The sequence below is a fragment of the Dipodomys merriami genome, unplaced genomic scaffold (assembly GCF_024711535.1).
Source record: "Dipodomys merriami isolate MVZ:Mamm:240054 unplaced genomic scaffold, mDipMer1.0.p SCAF_3, whole genome shotgun sequence".
Taxonomy (NCBI): Eukaryota; Metazoa; Chordata; class Mammalia; order Rodentia; family Heteromyidae; genus Dipodomys; species Dipodomys merriami.
The window spans coordinates 83,818,777-83,839,253 of record NW_027204492.1 but is presented as its reverse complement, the minus strand read 5'-3'; the positions used below and the strand labels follow the sequence as shown (position 1 = coordinate 83,839,253).

General features: G+C 42.7%; 1 long non-coding RNA gene and 1 pseudogene across 1 annotated transcript in view; one reads left to right on the top strand and one right to left on the bottom strand.

The window, feature by feature from the left end:
• Nucleotides 1-20,477, top strand: part of LOC138840337 (uncharacterized) — a 134,048-nt gene that overhangs the window by 14,348 nt on the left and 99,223 nt on the right. The gene's annotated exons all lie outside the window — the stretch shown is intronic.
• Nucleotides 6,998-9,780, bottom strand: LOC138839266 (protein MTSS 1 pseudogene; annotated as a pseudogene).

Sequence of the window (20,477 nt, the reverse complement as noted above, 5' to 3'; positions counted from 1 at the left end):
TAGTGTTTATTTTATGAAATTGAGTTCAACAAGGTTTGATGCATATATAATTGGTATATCTTCTTAAAGAATTGTGTATCTTGTTTCTATATAGTGATTGGCTTTATTGCTTATGATTAATTTTGACCAGAAATCTACAGATAGTCTGTCAGATAGACTTTCAGTTTCAACTCGCTGAATAAATTTTATATTCTTTCACTTCATCTGATATGAGTCTTTGCCTGTCTCTTACAGGCAACAAATAGTTTCACCTTGTTTTAGAAATTTAGTCAAAGCTGGATATTGGTGACTCACACCAATCTTAGTTACTCAGGAAGTTAAGGACTGAAGATTGAGATTCAAAGCCAGCCTAAGCAGTGATGTCCATGAGACTTTGAGATTCTTTTGTTTTTTAGTTGTGTTTTTGTTTTTTGTTTGTTTTTTAGGGTTTTTTTAGATTTAGTTTAGTTTAGTTTTGTTTTTTGTTTTTTGGTTGTAGGCTTGAACTCAGGTCCTGAGCATTGTCCCAAGGTCTTTTGCTCAAGGCTAGCTCTCTACCACTTTGAGCCACAGCGCCACTTCTGGTTTTCTGGTAGTTTATTGGAGATAAGAGTCTCATGGACTTTCTTGCCCAGGATAGCTTTGAACCACAATCCTCAGATTTCAGCCTCCTGAGTAGCCAGGATTACAGGTGTGATCCACCAGCACCCAGCTCCATGAGACTCTTATCTCTAATAAACTACTATAAAGGCCAGAAGTAGACCTTTGGCTCAAGTGGTAAAGCACTAGCCTTGAGCAAAAGAAGCTCAGGGACAGGGCCCAAGCCCTGAGTTCAAGCCCCAGGATCAAGGGAGGAAAATCAGTCAATTAGGATCTTTTAATTGGAGAGTTAATAGTATTTACATTGAGCACTATTAGTATTGCTTGCTGAGTCTTGTAATTTCTTTCTCTCCTGTTTGTCTTGTTTCCTATGTTGGTTATGTATTGAAATTATTTCCTAATCTCCTATGTTTGTGACTATCTATCCTCCTCTTGGAGTTTTGGCATCTCTCCCTCTCTCTGCTTTGGGAGCCAGTGTCGATGCTATAGACTTTTTCCTATGTTCCTCTGGGTAACCTTTCTGTTTCTGTCTTGCTTTTGCAGTGTCCTGTCACATTGCTTGTCACAATTTTTTGTTTTTGCAAATCATATGCTTAAACCTATCTTAGCTAAAAGAGAATGCTAAAATCTTTTTTTTTGCCAGACCTTCGGCTTGAACTCAGGGATTGGGCACTGTCCCTGAGCTTCTTTTGTACTGTACGACTTAAGCCACAGCACCACTTCTGGCTTTTTACGTGTATGTGGTACTAAAGAATCAAACCCAGGGATTCATGCATGCTAGACAAGCATTCTATCACTAAGCCACATTTCCAGCCCCAAGAATGCTAAAATCTATCTCAACTGAAAGGATGTATCACTTCCCCACCCCACCCCTCTTGTTGGTAGTGTGGCTTTAAATCAGGGCCTGGGTGCTCTCCCTAAGCTTTTTCACTCAAGGCTAGCCACAGCACAACTTCCAGTTTTCTGGTGGTTAATTGAAGATAAGAGTCTCACAGACTTTTCTGCCTAGGCTGGCTTTGAACTGTGATCCTCAGATTTCAACCTCCTGAGTAGTTAGGATTACAGGTGTGAGCCACCAGTACACAACCATTTTCTTTTCTTCTTTTTTCCTTTCTTTTGTTTTTCTTTCCTTTCCTTTCTTTTCTTTTCCTTTCCTTTCCTTTCTTTTCTTTTCTCTCTCTTTTCTTCTCTTCTTTTTCTCTTTCTCCTTCCTTTCTCTCTCCCTCCCTCCCTCCCTCCCTCCCTCCCTCCCTCCCTCCCTCCCTCCCTTCCTTCCTTCCTTCCTTCCTTCCTTCCTTCCTTCCTTCCTTCCTTCCTTCCTTCCTTCCTTCCTTCCTTCCTTCCTTCCTTCCTTCCTGTGTAAAACGTGTGTCCCACCTTGATCTCAATCTACATAGTTAAGGAAAAGCCTTGTGACAAATGCTACACAAAACCTTAGGCAGTGTAACGTGGCACAAGATTCCATTCTCTGAGGTGTAGGATAGGAAAGAGTAGTAAGCATATGACTTTGCTCCAATACTTAGTGTATAGCTGGTCACACCTAACATTGGGAAGGCCATTATAGTAACTATCCCAGGCTTACCTGCTGTCAGAGCCTCTGGAACATCTTTGGTCCTAAGGGGAAGATATCATTCTTCCATTTCAGCTAACATCACCTGTGTCTGGTTGCAGTGACCTTGGGCCAAGAGTCCACTTGAGCAAAATCAGTCTGGGTATTGGTCCTATGCCAGTGTTGTGCTGTATAGGGTTGGCTGTGGACTCAGTGTATGGCACACTCTTTCATGACATAGGAGACTATTACTGTTCCATCCAAAATGACAGCCAAAAGTGGGCAAGAATCCTAACGTGCCCAACCACAGCCTAGAAATGCTAGAGAAGGCATCTGGGCATATCTTGGTAACAGAAAGAGATAAACATCTTTGTAGGTAATCCTCTGGTTCAAACTTTACCAAAAAAACTATGCATTTGACACAAATGTTGCTTGGATTGTTACTTTTTACCCAGCGTAGGCCTGAGTACTGTCCCTGAGCTTCTTTTTGCACAAGGCTAGCACTCTACCACTCGAGGCAAAGATTGGTTTCTGGCTTTTTTTGAGATATTTATTGAAGATAAGAGTCTCACAGACTTTCCAAACCCAGGCTGGCTTCAAATCATGATCCTCACATCTCAGCCTCTTGAGTAGCTAGGATTACAGGCATGAGCCACCAGCGACCAGCTGGACTTTTCTTTAGAGGAGAACCAACCAAGAACAGACTCTTAGCAGGACTGAATATGGTTGATATTCACTGCTGAAATAGTGAAAGTTACTATAGGCTCACAGAAAGTAAATAGGCTTCATAGCATTTATGGAAAGGCAGGCATAACCAATGTCAGATGAGGAAGAGTAGACTTAATACCTGATCCTTTAATGTCCAGATGATGTCATGTGGCCAACCAGCACTGAACATTTTCAGAAAACCATATTTAACCTAGTAATGAAAACAAGGTGCACCAACTGACCACATATTAATCAGTGTGGAAAAATTTCAGAGAGTTCAAGAGTATTTGAAGAAAATTCAAGGAGATCAAATAAAAAAATCACAGAGAAACGTTTAGGTCAAGTAGTGAATGATCTGCCTACCAAGTGCAAAACTCTAAATTGAGATCAAAGTTGCTACAATAAAAAGCTAGAAGAAAGAATATTGAAAGTTTTCAATTTAAGAAACTGAAAAATATTTGGGGAGATAGATATAGTTGAGCTGTTTAAAACCTTTCACATTGTCAAATGTATGTAATATTCACACATTACATGTCACTTCATTAATGGGAAAATTATGTTTTATGTATCATTCAAAAGTCAATTTTTAGCTGGGCTTTAGTGGCTCATGCCTATAATCTGAGCTACTTAGGAGGTAGAGATCTGAGGATCACAGTTTGAATGTAGGCCAGACAGGAAAACCCGTGAGACTCTTATATTTAATATAAACTACTGGAAAAAGCCAGAATTGGAGCTGTGGCTCAATGGTAGAGTACTAGCCTTGAGCAAAAAGAAGTTGAGGGACAGTGTCAAGCCCCAGGACCAAAACATAAAAATAAAAGTAAACTTGCATTGCCTTAGAATACCAATGATTCATAAGTACTAAAATAAGTAGAGTTCACGTGGACATAGCACCATACCCATTATATTTACATAATTAGCCCTATAAAAGAGTGGAATTGCTGTTTAGGGGCTAGGCAGCTGTCACTTTGCAAGGTTGGAGCTCTGGATTGCTGAATGTGGTACATGTTCTGACCAAGTAACCTGCAAATGATGCTATTTTTCTCCTGATAAATGTCTCCTAGACCAACATACAGGTATGCTAGTTAAGTGGTGGAGGATTGCGGGTGTATCCTCTCTGTTATACCTACTTAATGATATACCCATCCTTTCTGCATGCACCCTCCTGCATGGCATTAGTAACTGCCAATCTTCCTATACAAGCCCTACATGTCCACTTCACTCTTGATCCTGAACAGTAATGTTTAATAAGGTTTTTTCATAATTATCAGTCTTTAATAGGATTGTCTAGAAAGGTTTTTCATAATTATTGTTCATTTGCATAAACCTTGATCCTGAACAGGGATGTTTAACCAGTATTAAATACATAGGTATGGGTTTTATTGTATTATATCCATACATTCATATAGCTTGGAAGCACCCAATGTGTCTCTAGAATAGATCACCTGTGGTAAATTGAGATAATGAGCTAGTACTTAGCAACAGAGAAAGATAATCTTCCACACCACAAAAAGTTATGGAATGCACATGAATTCAGTTTCTAAGTGAAAATTCCTATCTGAAAAGGGTCAATACACAATGACTGCAATTGTCTGATATTCTGGAAAAGCCAAAACCCTTAAAGATAGTAAAAGGATCAGCATTTGCTAGAAGTTGGCAAAAGAGTAATCTGAATTGGCAGAGGACATGGGTTTTTAGGGTAGTGAAACTTGTCTGTATGACACTACACTGATAGATCCATGTCATTATACATTTATCAAGCTCCCCATAGAATGTGGACACCACATTCTCTGAATGACTACTTTGAGTACTAATGCTATGTCTATGTAGGTTCATCAATAGTGGCCAAAAGTACTGCTTTTGTGGAGGACATTGATATTAGGGAAAGAATGTGCCTGAATCAGCAATCTTGACCAGAAGGGAAAATAGATTCTTGAAGGTTTAGTTACAGTGCCACCTGGTTGGCAAAAATTAGTAGAAGTGAGGATTTCCAGGAGTTTTTATGTGCTGAATCAATTAATGCCGTGAAGTCTGGAGAGTAGGAAGATGACTTTGGAGAGAGTTGAATCTGGATCTGGGGAAGAAGCTTCCAATGCCATAGAGAAATGACACAAAGTCACATCCTCTGTGACCTGCCTGTGACATACCCCAGCTCAAGAAGCAGCTCAAGCCAATCTATGGAAAGAGCTGGAACTGAATTGGAAAGATCCATGCTATACAAGAAAATATGTACTTACAGTCCCTAGAAAGGAAGCTCATGATGAAAGAACTAGCATTATGATGAAGGATCATCCAAGGCAAAGCTGAGGATGGCAGGGCAAGAAAGGCTCTTGGAATAACCAGAGAAGTCTCCGCAGATCTCAATGTTTTCCATTCTAGGGTATAAGGTGCAGTGTAAAGCCCTCCCACTAAAGTATAGAATATAGACATTCTCTTTCTTTCACCTTGGCCAATGCTGGGTCACTTACCTATTTCTCAGTCAACTGGGAGTCAGTTGAATGGATGAGCACAACATTTTTAGATTAAAAAGTTGGGGAATAGGATGGCTCCTTGCAAGACTTTCACCTCTTGTTCACCCTTCAGGACCCAGCTTAGGTGGCACTTCTTCCAGAAGGCCTTTTATGATCTCTTTCCTAACCACTGGACAGGAGACCTGCCTTTGAGCTCCTTCAAAATCCTCTTTATAACCTTTCCCAGCCCCAACCCTACCCAGCTGATAAATGATGGTTCCTTGTTTTTTCTCTTCCACTAGCCAACACAGGCCAGCGAATTTGTCTGGTTTCCCCATCCTTACAAATCTCCACTCCAGGAAGCATTCACAATTATCTATCCAATGAAGTAGGGGAAATTTGTCAACCTGTAGTATACATGTTGAAAAAGAGATTTCTACATCGAGAAGATTAGGTAATATCCCTAATATATGACCAGGAAGGAAAAGAGTTCCAGCCTGGGTCACCTGACTCCAGTTGTCCATGCCTCTGGGGTTAAAACAGTGCCTCCATAGACTCTCAGCACCCTTAGAAGCTGAGATAAAAAGCAATTTCAGGACAAAGTTTAGACAGGAAATTCTAGGAGGTTAGATGGCTGTATGTGTAGAGCCAGTACAGGGGTTCAGGTAACTGATGCAGAAAATATTTACCATCCCTTACCTATGTTAGACTGTGTTCTCAGTATCCAGAATCCTTCATAAACTAACTTTAAAATCCTGCTGCCATTACCTTGCATTCTCGTGTGGGCAAGGAGGAAGAGAATAGCTAAACAAGCAATTGTAACTGTGTCCAAAACTGTATGGAGAACTGTATTAATTTTGAAAATTAAAACAATGATACATATTTCCCTTCCCTAATTCAGATAAATGTATATATATTACCCAGGGTACCAAAATCAAATACACTTGTTTTTAATGTACCATGTGATTTCATTTTTCTTTCTTTCTTTCTTTCTTTTTTTGTCAGTCATGGGGCTTGAACTCTGGGCCTGAGCGCTGTCCCTCAGCTCTTCAGCCCCAGGCTAGTGCTCTAACCACTTCAGCTACAGGGCTACTTCTGGTTTTCTGATGGTTTATTGGAGATAAGAGTTTCACGGAGTTTCCTGCCCAGGTTGGCTTTGAATCATGATCCTCAGGTCTCAGCCTCCTAAGTAGCTAGGATTACAGGCATGAGCCACTGGCACCCGACTTCTTTTTTCTTTTGTGTTTTTTTTCCTGTGGTTTATCCCCTTTTGATACTGTGTTTGATTATTCTTTGGAAAAGGTAAACATTCCTTGCAGTGCAGATCTGCTTGCCCAGCCTGGACCTGAAGCCCAGATGCTTGTTTATTTCGCACCTACAAGTTGCCTAACAAATGAAAATGGACCAATGAGTGTTAGTTTTTTTATTAATTTAAATTTTATTGTTACATAAGTAAGTTAGTGAGTATATTTCTTGTCGAACTTGTTACCCCCTCTCTCATTTTTCTCCCTCTTTCCTCCTCCCTCAACCCCTCATCCACACAAGTAGTACAGATCATTTCCAACATACTATCTTGTGATTACTGCTGTTGCATTGGTTCCCTGAGGATTAATTTTAACCTGACTATATCACACAACCCTAAGGATAACTTTCTTTATTTTTTAGTTATGTATGTTGCTTTTAATTCTTATCTAAAGACGTTCAGTACTTTTCAAAAGTACTTTTCAAAAGAGCTGAATTCTGAGTTGCCTACAATTTTTTGTTTGATTATACATTGGAATGGATTGAGACAAACAGGTTTTATTAAAGTTTGTTCCTTCAGGGCAACATTTTCTGGGAGCCTACAGGAGCCTCGGAGAAGCATGAGGCTAAGTAGTTTCACACCACTTCGGATGGAGTTCAGCATGTCTTCTCCTTGAAGAGCATCTCTCGGGCTCAGGTCTACAGGGTTACTCTCTGAACTCTGGCCTGGGGAGACACTGGCACTCAGGAGATCCCTTTCCTGATTTTTGCCTTTGCTCTCTGGAATTGTCTGTGCTCCTCTAATATACTGGATTTCGGGGCCTGAAAGTGGAAGGTTGATGGAGGCTTAACCACTCCACATGGAATCAGAAATATTGGTGCCACCCTGGAAGCCCTCACCCACAGATGGAGACTCAGGGCTGTACTCACCCCTCTTCTCTGGCCCATGTGGAGTGGCTGGCAGTACCATGGGTAGGTCTGTGATAGTTGGGGTTTTTACAGGGATTATTGGTATTTTGGTGGGGATGGGACCCGCCCTAGTAGTCCCCTGGCAGACAGAAAGCTTGGTGGAAGGGGTCTGTCCAATGGTTGCAACCCCTGGGGTGACCATAGCAGGTTGAAGGGTTGTGGGAAGACTGACTATGGAGGCTTGGTACTTGACTTGGAACATGCACCAGTAAGACTGGGCTGATGTTACTGTTTCTTGGAATGGTAGAAGATTTGTCTAAGTCCTGATGCTCTGTTCCTGGTCACCACTTATAGAGAAATAATCATAATCTGAAAGTTGGGAGAGAATGGTGTCCTAGGAACAGCACAGGGTGGTCGTCTGGGTGTTGTAACTGTTGGAGCACTACAAGGAGTCCTGGCTGCTCCTCTGTGTGTCCAGCTGGAGTCCCCATAACAAGGCAGTTGCCAGCTCCTCACATGCTTCCATCTCCTCACCAGGCCTAGTGGCTGCGACACAGTCATGTTCCATAGTCTCTGTGCCTCCTCTGCAGCTGCCACTGTACCTCCTGCAGTAGTGGGTCTTCCTTTGTTGGCATCTGGCTTGTACTTCTCTTTGCACTCTGGGTATTCGCCATTGTGTGGTCCTGGCTTAGCCCAGTCCTTCCAGCTCGGTATCTGAGATGATGGGCACATACTAGACCCAAAGGTGTAATAAATAATAAATGCAGTCTGGAAGGTGGACAGAGGTGACCCAAAGGAGCAGAGGGGAGGCAACCAGGCAGGCAATGAGGGAAAGGTAATGGTGGGCCTGCACCCATGGGCCCCACATGGGACATACTTGATAAACTATAGTGAGAAAGCCCATTAGTCAACTTGTTGGTGGCCTCAGGTGTCATAGTGGGGGCAACATGGAGTGGAAGGCATAAGGTTTTGCCAAAAGGAACTGCCATGAGATTATTCAGGCAGAGAAAAGTGTATTATCCAAACTGCTAGACAACACGCAGTGGAAGGTACACAGAGAAGGGGCTACTCCAGGTAGATCTGGGGTTAAAGTAGAGAGAGGGCTTAGAGGAGGTACGGCCGCGGCAGATGGGGTCAACCTCAGAGTCTGAGCAACTCCCATGGTCAGAAGGAGGAGTGACAGGGGCAGTTCAGGGTGTGACCTCGAAGAAAGGGGAGGTAACTGACCCCAGGTGTGCCAGTCACTTGGGTGATACAGGTGCTGAGTGGAGACTTCTAGGTGAGGACTTGTATAGTCCAGCATGGAGAACAAATTGGGAGGAGGAAGTCTATGTGCAGACTCACATGGAGAAAAGTGACCCTTTTCCTGAGTGGACCCAACAGAAAAGGTATCCTAAGATATGGATCCTGAGTCATATGAGGAGACACATTGGTGCTTACTGGGCCAGGTTGGAATTTCAGTGGCAGTAAATTTGAGCTGGAGGAATGCAAGTGGGAGCTGCTGGACACAGAGTTGCTGCTATTGACAGTGTTCAGACTGCTGTAGACACTTGACTTTCTAGACATGATGGTGCTAGGGGAACAGGGTAGTATCTGATAGGACCAACTGTAATCAGAACCTTTCAAGTCCAAAATCATATGTTCACTTAAGGAGGGAAGTTTGTGGGGGTCCAGGTCAGACTTTTTAGATCTTCTGATATGGTCTGCAGGTGAGTGATTTTCCCCTAGCATTGAGATTTCTTCTTCTATCACTGGCCAAAGCATGGAGATGAAGTTGCAGAAGTGACCTCATTCATCAATCAATACCTTGCAGAAGGCCTGCTTTTCTGTTTCTTCCAAGAGGAAACCTTTATCATTGATGTCTTGGAGAGTACTATACAGCTGAGGTTATATGCCCCCTCTCCCTGTTTTGGCTTTTTTCTGCAGTTTTAGCATGTCTGAGGGATTTTTTTAGATCTTTTGGTGAGCTTTCTTACGTTCTTTTGCTTGGTCCTTGTCCAGCTGGTTGGCCATTTTCTTCTGTTCTTCCATCTGCTCTTGAAGTGGGCTGATTGATCAATCAATTAGAGCACTTGAAAACATGCTTCTGTGTCGCATGCACATCCTGCTGAGAGCTGAACTGATCTTCCTGGTGCCACCCAGGAGAGTTGGTGGCAATCCCAGCTACTTTCTGAAAGGAACCCAAGAAGGCAGCTGCTGCTACTACTGTTGTCCTTAGTCGGGACTGTTGCTTTCCTGCTTTATGAAGTCTTCCCATACTGGATAACTCCCATTCATGTTGCTGATGATGCTCTGGGAAAGGCCTCGGAGTGCTCTGCATCCCTTCTCAATCATAGCCCCCATTTTTCAGGCACCAGCAGGGAAAGGGCAGGCTGACAAGTTCACTATGCTGCTGTGCAAGTGGCTGGGCTCTCTCACCCTAGGAGCAGTGTGCAGAGCCAAACATTCCCTGCCTCAAATGACAATAATAATTGTACAAAGCCAAGAAGCTCTGAGGGATGATATTGCCTATGTGCAGCACTCAGCTGTTGACCTCAAAAAATGCCCAGAGATGACTGACAATCTGACCACCATGAGCACCCATGAAGAAACCTTAAAGCCAATCAATGCAGAGAAAAATCACCTGCTCATACTGGGTCAGCACCACTGAAAAATAAAATTTTTCTCAACTTACTTTTTTCTCTCCCTGAAATTATTTTGAAAAATAAAAGATAACACTGGTAGCTCATGCCTATAATCCTAGCTGCTCAGATGTCTGAGATCAGAGGATCATGGTTTGAAGCCAGCCAGGGCAGGAAAGTCCATGAGACTCACATCTCGAATTAACCACCAGAAAACCAGAAGTGGAGCTGTAATTCAAAGTGGTAAAGTGCTAGCCTTGAGCAAAAAAGCTCAGGGACAGTGCCAAGGTCCTGAGTTCAATCCCTACAGCTGGCAAAAAAAAAAGATAAAGTAAAAGAAATGGCCCCAGCAGAGCCCCAAATCTGTTATTTGAAGCCCACGGCCACCTTCTTTTCACTTATGTGCACCAGGCCCCATGGTCACTCTGGCATAGCTCCCAGAGAAGTTCCATGGGGCGCATGTATGCTTGCTCGAGGCATGAATCTGCCACGGCGGGGGGGGGGGGGGGGGGGGCGGGGGGAACAGGCTGGGTGCTTGTTCCCTGCTGTGCGTATATTCCAGGTGTGCTCGCACCTAGCCTGTGGACCAGGCCCAGGAGCTCACGCCAGAAAGGTGCATGGGGGTACTGGTGCACTGAGGAGCTGAATGGAGGGCCTGAGCCTCTGCCTTCCATATACAGGGAGCACCACCCAACACACACACCTTGTACCCTAAAGACCTGCTGCATTATGCAGAGGGCGGATCAGCACCCTGCTAGGAGAGCATTCATCACAGTTGCAAACCTTGAGAACCTAAGCCGCCTCAGCATACCATGGGGACCTATGTACAGGCCTACTTAGCCCTGAGCTGCCCACTAAGTGAGCACCCAGTGGGAGAGCTGCTGTTGCCGCTGCTACTACTATAGCCTTCAGAGGACATGCTTATTCAGTAATGTCAAGACTGCAATGCAGAGTTATGATTGCAAATAGCCAGATCCATAATTGAGGGGAATTCAGGGACTTCTGCCTTGGGAGGCTGAGTTGCATAAAGTTGCAGGATTCTGGGGGAAGTGGATTGATCTGCTTGCTAAAAGAATGGAAAGGGCATTAGAGCTCCTGTCAGTTCATCAGTTTGGAGAAATTGCTGACTGCTGTAGCTTGAACAGTTGTTTTCCAGACCCACTGTGGGCATGAGGCATTGCTGTAACTGCAGAGACACACTGCCCTCCTGGGACCAGGATTGAGCACGAAGTATCTACTTGATTTGGGGTCTCATGGTTCACTTTTGCAGCCCCACAACTTAACTCCATAGCCAGGAACACTCATTCTAAGTCAGGCAGTTAGGGAACCAAAGGAACAACTTTTTTAAGGCCTTAAAAAAAACTATTACTCGGGCTGGAAAGGTGGCTCAGTGGTAGAGCGCTTGCCTTGCATGCTCAAGGCCTTGGGCTCGATTCCTCAGCACCACATAAGCAAAAAGAAAAAAGCCGGAAATGGCGCTGTGGCTCAAGTGGTAGAACGCTAGCCTTGAGCTGAAGAGCTGAGGGACAGTGCCCAGGCCCAGAGTTCAGGCCCCACGACCGGACCCAAAGAAAAAAAAAAAACCTATTACTGACCTAACTTTGACCTTGAGGTTAAATATTTGAAGCACAACCAGGTGCTGATGGTTCATATGTGTAATCTAGCTATTCAGGAGGCTGAGATCTGAGGACTGCAATTCCAAGCCAGTCCAGGCAGGAAAATCAATGAGACTTACTTCCAATTAACATCAAAAACAAAAAGTCCAGGTAAAGAGACACTGTCTGCCTTGACAGGTAATTGTTGAAATTCTGCTCCTTAAAATATAGAAATCTCTTCTGATCTTTCACTTTCTTGCTGGTACTGGAGGGTCAGCCAAGCAAAGCTATTTACTTGTTCATTAGAGGGCAAAACTAACAAAGCAAGCCTGATATAGTCAGGTCAATACACAAATCAGTATACCAATTAAGAGTGTATCAATCTAGAGAATCTGTATGAGGGATTCAATCGAAATCTGTCATTTTAATACCAAGATTCTGATCCTGCAGAAATCTAGTGCCCAGGATCTGCTGGACTCCAGAAAACAAGACATCCACCAGTGCCTCCTCTTGTGGGTATCAGACACTATAGCTTGAAAATTGCAGCTTACATACTTATTTGACTTATCACACAGGATACTGAAAATATGTCTATTCCTAAATCACATCCGAATCCCTCTGCCTCTCATGTGTCCCAGAAAGAGTTTCTCAATGTTTCCACTCAGGAAACACTGCCTTTCTGGAAGGCACTCTAGTGATTTTGTCTCCTATGGTGGGGTGGGAGATTAGGGTGAAGAGGAAGGCAACACCAACCTGTTGTTGAACACTGACTGGAGCCCAATGACAACATAGTGATGCCCCTGTGAAGGCTCAGTCCCATTTTCCCCTGAAAAATTTTAATCCCCCACCTAGAGAAAGAGAAATTCACCAAAAGCCAACTTTCCAACTGCTATTCTGACACCAGAGAGCTGGAGTACCTGAAAAAAATCACAGATTCTCTGAAAAGTGTGCCTTCCCATTTAGCCAAAGTAGAATTCTGTTCCCAGGACCCACATGCAAACCTTGACTGTTCAAAGAGGTTCTTCTCTCTAAGTCTCACCATTCCTTCCCTTATCTGGCCCTTTCTAGGGACCTTAAAACTCACTATCCCTACCTCCTCTCTGCTTCTCTTTGATCCCTTCTCTCAGTCTCTCTTGGGCTATCTCACTTGAGTTCTTGCTCCAGAGCCTTCCAGTCTTCAACATGACAAGTCTTCTATTCAAGCTATGAAAATAGCTGATACCTAAGAACCCAAGATTTAAGATGACCCAAAGAAGAGCCAACTTCCAGAGGCCAGAGAAGCTACATGGGGGAAGGCAGAGTCTGTAGGCCCAATGCTCTTCTTGGAGAAGAGAATTTTTTCAGAGGGCAGGCCTTGGTTTGCTGCCACTGCTGCCCAGTGACCCAGAAGTGAGGCAATATTGGGTTTCTGTGCCTGGGCTGCAGAACAGGGCTCAGCTACTTGGAGAGCTGGCACAGGGCCACTCTCTTGGCAGGCCAACTCTGTGGCACCCTCCCATTCAGGTCTGGACTCGGTCTTGGGAAGAGATTCTAGGCAACAGAGGTGATGTCACGGGCCAGACACCTGGGAACCAGCAAGGTATCTTATCACTCGAGGCTACCTGCTTCGGGACTGGCAGGTTAATTCAGATTTAGAGTATACATGGGAGTACCAGTGTCTGCCCTTTAATTTTATTTACTTTCTGAGTTTTCTTTTGCCCTTGGCCAGAGACACTGACCCTAAAGCAAAATCAAGAAGTTGCATTGTATGCATTTGGGCTGTGGACAAAGGCAGATCTCTTCAGATGATTGAGACTAGTGTCTCCACAGAGCTTCTGTGACCTTTCAGTTTCATAAGGAAGAGACATGCCAGCCTCTAGTGGGCGAGTTTCAGGGAGGGCCATTACATGGACTTTTGTATCCTGTTCGGCATTGAACAGGCATCCTCCTCTGATCTCAGCCCTCTGAGTAGCTAGGATTATAAACCAGCAGTGCCCAGCTCAATTTAGAAGACTTTTATTTGTGATGGCAGTGTTGAGGGAACCCTGGGTCTCTCAAAAGCTTGTTTGGTGCTATACCACTGAGCTGTACTCTAGCACCTAACAAATTAACTGACAGCTGGGGACACTGCCTAGTAGAAGAGGACTTAACTGTTAAGGGAAACTCAAGCTTGATGTGTAGCAAAGTCAAAACAAATTAAAAAGCACAAGGTAATGTGTTAGCTGAGAGCCATAGATGGATTAAGTAACCTATCCAAAGTTACACCAAGAATAACTGGATTCCTGATTCAAATCCTGGTGTGTATGTGGTTTCATTGTATCCTTCTTAGGCAACCATACACTGCCACTTTCCACACATCCTAGTTGTGTCTGGTCTAAAATACAGACTTCCTGATAGCCCTGCACTCACTATGACTTTATAAAAAAAAAAAGACAGTGATACAGACCATGGGGCCCCAAGACTCAACTCTACCCCCTGGAGAAAGATAAGGTTATAGATGGGTGTTTCGAGGGTATGAAGGGGAGTTGTGTGTTTCTGTGAGAGATGAACTGGTTTTCTCTACTGATATTGTAGTGATTATCAACACTATTTCCAGTTTATTTACTTTTTTGAGACAAGATCTTGCTCTATCATTTGGAAGTCACTATGTAAGCTACATTAGTCTCATACTCCTGATCTTGACTTCACTTGCCCCTTATTTAATTGAATACTTGTTATGTATTTCACCTTTGGCAGAAGCATGGTGTGGGGTATGGATATGTAAAATCAAACAGATGGGTAAGTAGATTGATTGCCTTTATATTAATTCAGGTCATAGGGCTTGAACTCAGCCTGGGCACTGTCCCTTTTTTGCTCAGAGCTAGCACTCTACCATTTGAGATAAGCTACAACTCCACTATGGATATTTTTTGGTAGTTAATTGGAAAAAAGCCAGCCCAGGCTGGCTTCAAACTTGATCCTGAGATCTCAAACTCCTGAATAGCTAAGGTTACAGGCATTAGCTACTGGCACCTAGCATTTCCATTTTACCTGGAATATACCTCACTCTTATATATAAAAAGAAAACATGCTTGGGACTGGAAATTTAGCTCTGTGGAAGAGAGACAGAGAGATTTTCTGAGACTATATTTTTTACTGGATGGGGACTCATTACAAATTCCTCAAATGGACTATTTGGAATTAGAACCTGAGAACAGGGTTTTCTCTTTTTATGCAATTTTTTTATTGTGATTGATTACATAAATTTCACAAATTTCACAGTATTGTGGGAGACTGATGCTTAGTTAAAGTCACAAACACATTTTAACCTTCATGGGACAAATTGTCTCTATCGTGGTCTATAAAGTTTATGCGTTCTATGAGCTTTGACAATACAGTTATTTCTTCCACACTGGGTGATATGTACATTCCTTTCCTTTTGCTTAGCGTCAGCTGTTCCCTCTTTCCCACTCATTCACTCCCTCTCCTCACTGCCATTGAGTTGCTTAGTTCATTTTTATCAATGTCCAGTGCAGCTGATGGGTCCCGCTCTTGTAGGTTTTCCCCTGTTGCCCTCTGTTTCGGTGTCCTCCTCCTAGTTTCCCTCCAATGTGCACATATATACCATATATGTGGTCAGCAACATGGGGTCATTTAGTAATTATTCAACCAGATGAGTGGAGGTCCTTAGTTCCTCAAGTCTTGTTTACGTTGTCGTATCACCTTATGTTCTGGATTTAACATACACTTATCAGGGAGACCATGTGCCCTTTGTCTCTTTGCTCTTGGCTTACCTCACTCAACATGATTGATTCTAGTTCCATCTATTTCCCTGTGAATGCCATTGTTTTGTCCTTTCTAATGGCTGCATAATATTCCATTATATATAGATACCACAGTTTTTTGATCCATTCATCTGTATTGGGGAATCTGGGTTATTTCCATATCCTGGCTATTGTGAACAGTGCTGCAATAAACATGGAGGTGCATGTGTCCTTGTATCCTGGTTCCTGTTGTTTAGGATAGATGCCTAGGAGTGGTATGGCTGAGTCATAGGGGAGGTCAATCTTTAGCATTCTGAGGACTCTCCAGACTGCTTTCCAAAGTTGTTGTGTAAGTGTACATTCCCACCAGGAGTGTAATAGGGTTCCTCTTTCTCTGCATCCCCTCTAGCATTTGTTGTTGGCTGACTTTAGGATGTGGGCCATTCTGACTGGGGTAAGGTGGTATCTCAGGGTTGTCTTTATTTGTATTTCCTTTACAACCAGGGATACTGAACATTTCCTCATGTGTTTCTTTGCCATTTTTATCTCTTCTTCTGAGAAGTCTCTCTTTAGTTCCCTTGCCCATTTAGTAATTGGTTTGTTAGGTTTAGTTTCTTGAGTTCCCTGTATATACTGGATATTAACCCCTTGTCTGATATTGCTGGTAAATGTTGAGTCTCTCTCCAATTTGTTGACCCTAGGACTCTGTTCAGGAAGTTCTTGTCTGAGCCTATAGGTTCAACTGTCTCTCCTACTCTGTCCTGCAGTAGTTTCAGAGATTCAGGTTGGATGTTATGGTCTTTAATCCATTTGGAGTTCATGTTAGTGCATGGTGACAGGCTGGAGTCCACTTTTAGTTTTCTGCATGTGGCCACCCAGTTTTCCCAGCACCAGTGGTTGAAGAGGCTGTGCTTCTTCCACAGTATGTCTTTGGCTCCTTTGTAAAATATCAGCCAACTGTAGGTTTGTGTTTTCATTTCTGGATCTTCTATTCTATTCCATTGCTCTTCGGAACTGTTTTTGTGCCACTACCAGGCTGTTATTGTTATTATGGCTCTATATTAGAGTTTGAAGTCCAGCATTGAAATCCATCCCATGTTGTCTTTTTTACCTAGAATTGTTTTGGCTATTCGAGGTCTTTTGTTGTTCCATATGAATTTTTGGACTTTTTTCTGTATTTCAGTAATGAATGTCATTGGGATTTTAAAAGGAATTGCATTGAATTTGTATATTAATTTTGGCAGTATGGCCATTTTTACAGTATTAAGTCTGCCTTTCCAAGAACATGGAAGGTCTTTCCATTTCCTGGTGTCCTCTATAATTTCTTTCTTTAAGTTTTTATAGTTTTCATTAAATATTTCTTTTACATCTTTGGTTAGGTTAATTCCTAAATATTTTTTGAAGTTATTTTGAATGGGGTTGTTTTCTTGATTTCCTTATCTGTTTGAAAATGTTCGTGTACAAAAAGGCAAGTGATTTTTTTTTTTTTTGTCGGTCGTGGGGCTTGAACCCTGGGCTTGGGCACTATCCCTATGCTCTTCAGCTCAGGGCGAGTGTTCTACCACTTGAGCCACAGCACCACTTCCAGTTTTCTAGTGATTAATTGGAGATAAGAGTCTCATGGACTTTTCTGCCCGGGCTGGCTTTGAACCGTGATCCTCCGATCTCAGCCTCCTGAGTAGCTAGGATTACAGGCATGAGCCACCGGCACCTGGCCTTGGCAACTGATTTTTGGGGGGTTGATTTTGTGTCCTGCTAAGTTGCTGAAGTGGTTTATAAGTTCTAAGAGTTTGGGGGTGGAGTTTTGGGGATCATGGAGGTATAGTATCATGTCATCTGCAAAAGGGGATAGTTTAGCTTCTTTATTCCCTATGCGAATCCCTTTAATGTCATGTCTTTTTCTTTCTTTTTTTAAAAATATTTTTTATTGTGAAAATGCCATATACAGAGGGATTACAATTACATGGGCAAGGTAATGAGTACATTTTTTATCAAGCATTTTTGCCTCCTTTGTTTCACCATACCATCCCTTCCCATCTCCCTCCCCCCAACACACACACACACACACACACACACACACACACACACACACACACACACACACACACACAAACACACACCAAAGTTATAAAGTTTGTTTTTTGACATAACATCTTGTACATTAAATTGTTGCAATGCAAAAAAAAATTGTTGCAATGGGTCCACCTGTATCTATATTTAAACAATTTGGTTTTTTCCTTCCCCTCCACAAATTATACCAACATCAAATAAAGTGAAAACAGGGTTATACCGTGGGGGAGGGACATACAAAACAACAAAGAAATATCTTATAAATACATTAGAAACAATAGCAAGAAAGAAAAAAAAAACATTTGAGTCCTTATCTTGGGGTTCATTTTGCTAACAACAACTTATCTGACCGTTTCTGCTTGTCTCAGACATATACTATTTATTTCAAATAAGGGAAACCAAGGAACCTATGTTTTTTTGGGCCTAGCTTACTTCACTTAATATAATTTTTCCAATTCTTTCCATTTCCTAACAAATGGGGCAATGTCATTCTTTCTGATGGAGGCATAGAATTCCATTGTGTATATATACCACATTTTCTTGATCCATTCATCTACTGAGGGGTATCTGGGTTGCTTCCATATCTTAGCTATGGTAAATAATGCTGCAATAAACATAGCTATGCTGGTGGCTTTACTAGGGTCTTGTTTGTGATCATTTGGGTAAATGCCCAAAAGTAGGATTGCTGGGTCATAGGGGAGCTCTATGTGGAGTCTTTTGAGGAACGTCCATACTACGTTCCAAAGTTGAACAAGTTTACACTCCCACCAACAATGCAGTAAGGTTTCTTTCTGCCCACATCCCCTCCAGCATCTATTGTTATTAGAGTTCTTTTTTTAAATTTTTTATTTATTTTTTATTGTGAAAATACTGTACAGAGGGGTTACAATTACATGGGCAAGATAATAAGTACATTTCTTATCAAGCATTGTAGCCTCCTCCTTTGTTTCCCCTTCCATCCCTTCCCATCTCTCCCTCCCAATAAATAAGTGGGCTAAAGACTTAAACAGAAACTTCTCTGAAGAGGAAATAAGAATGGCCAATAGACACATGAAGAAATATTCAGCTTCTCTAGCCATAGAAAAAATGAAAATCAAAACAACATTGAGATTCTACTTCCCCCAAGTTAGAATGGGTATAGTCATGAAATCTAATAATAACATGCTGGAGGGGATGTGGCTGAAAGGGAAGCCTACTACATTGTTGGTGGGAGTATAAACTTGTTTAACCACTTTGGAAAGCAGTATGGAGGTTTCTCAAAAGATTCCACATAGAGCTCCCCTATGACCCAGCACCCCCACTTTTGAGCATTTACCTAAACAAGGCCATACTAAACCTACCAGCACAACTATGTTTATTGCAGCATTATTTACCATAGCTAAGCTATGGAAACAACCCAGATGCTTCAGTAAATGAATGGATCAAGAAAATGTGGTATATGTACACACACACACACACACACACACACACACACACACAATGGAATTCTATGCCTCCATAAGAAAGAATGACATCGGAGGAGAGGGAAGATGGCGGAGGAGAAGCTGGAATCTGAACAAGCTCTCGCATAAAAAGCAGTTTTAGAGTTCCAGTGAACAGTCCTAAGCCAGAGAATCACACCAAGTGTGCCATCACAGGACAGAGAGTTAGACAAGAGAGGGGAAGCCAAGGCAAAAAGACACATCTGAGCGCCTGCCAGCAGCCGCAGCAGCAGCGGCAGTGGCGGCGGTAGGGTCCCGGCGGAGAACACAGCCGGGGCCATAACTGAGCGCTCACACAGAGAGTCCAGGACAAAGGAGCCAGACGCAGCGGGGGAGCGGATTCTACTCAACACCAGCAAGAACTGACAAGGAGCAGACATCTTCATCCTGCAGTGTGCAGACCAGAGACGACCCAGGATCCAAGACTCGACGTGAGTAGAAGCCCGACGTCCTCACTCCTTCTCAGGGAGCAGAGGAGGGAAGGCCACCCCTCCCCCCCCCAGCACCGGTGATCTCCATCTTGGATACCCACAAAGCTCGGAGGAGCTGCCAGCTCCAACCCAGGCCTTGGAATAAAACGAGTCATTTAGCAGGTCACAAGAACTTAACGGCGGCGAAGTGACCTGCCAGACTCGGCTCCATCCAGGGAAAAGTCACCCAGCTCAGGCACCAGCCATTGGAGTGGCTTTCCTCACTGGGTAACCAGAGCCAGAGGCTGCCCCTCCCTCTAGCAGCCTCAACAATCAATTGAAAAACAGAAACCCTGAGAACGGCTCCAGGCTGGGCTCTGTGAGGTTTTTTTTTTCACAAAATAGCCCCAGGAAAAAGTTACTGGTTGTTGAAAGGCCTCATCTCTACCCAGAACCTAGCCTCACCACTGCATCCCCCTCTTTTGTGATTCTCAAAGTAGATCACCCTCCCAGTAAACTAATCTGGGAAGGGGATCTCAAAATCTTGGGTAAAGCAGAGCATTTTTCTGCCTGTTCGAACAAACTGACTTAAGAAACCAAGAAAGCCACCGGACCTCAAGCTGACCAGAGACTCCAACAAGAGGCTGTTTACAGACAAAAGGGAGATACAGGATTCTTCCCACCCCTCCCAAAAAAATCAAAAAAAAAATCAAAGAACTTTTTTTTTCTTTTTCTTTCTTCCTCTTCTTTTCTTTTTTTTTTCCTCTTTTTTTTTCTTTTTTTTTTGGTACCTTATATATATATAATTTTTTTCCTTTTCTAAAAATTTTTATTAATCTATAATTTTTGCCTTTTTTGAAAAAATAATTGTTTTCCAGAACTTTTCTTTCCTCTTATAATTTTTATTTTAGGAATACATGAATGTGCGTTTTTCTTTCGTTTTTTGTCTTCTTTCTCTTTTTCTTTCTTTCTTAACTATCTTTTTGTTTTTTTTGTCTAGCTCTACTGAACCTCTGATGTTTTCTTCTTCCTTTCTAATCCTTTTCACCTTTTTGTCTCATTTGATCTTCTTTATGTGAGTTAACTCTTGTCCTGCACATCCTCAGATAAACCCGTAGTTAACTAGTAGACCCTATCCCCC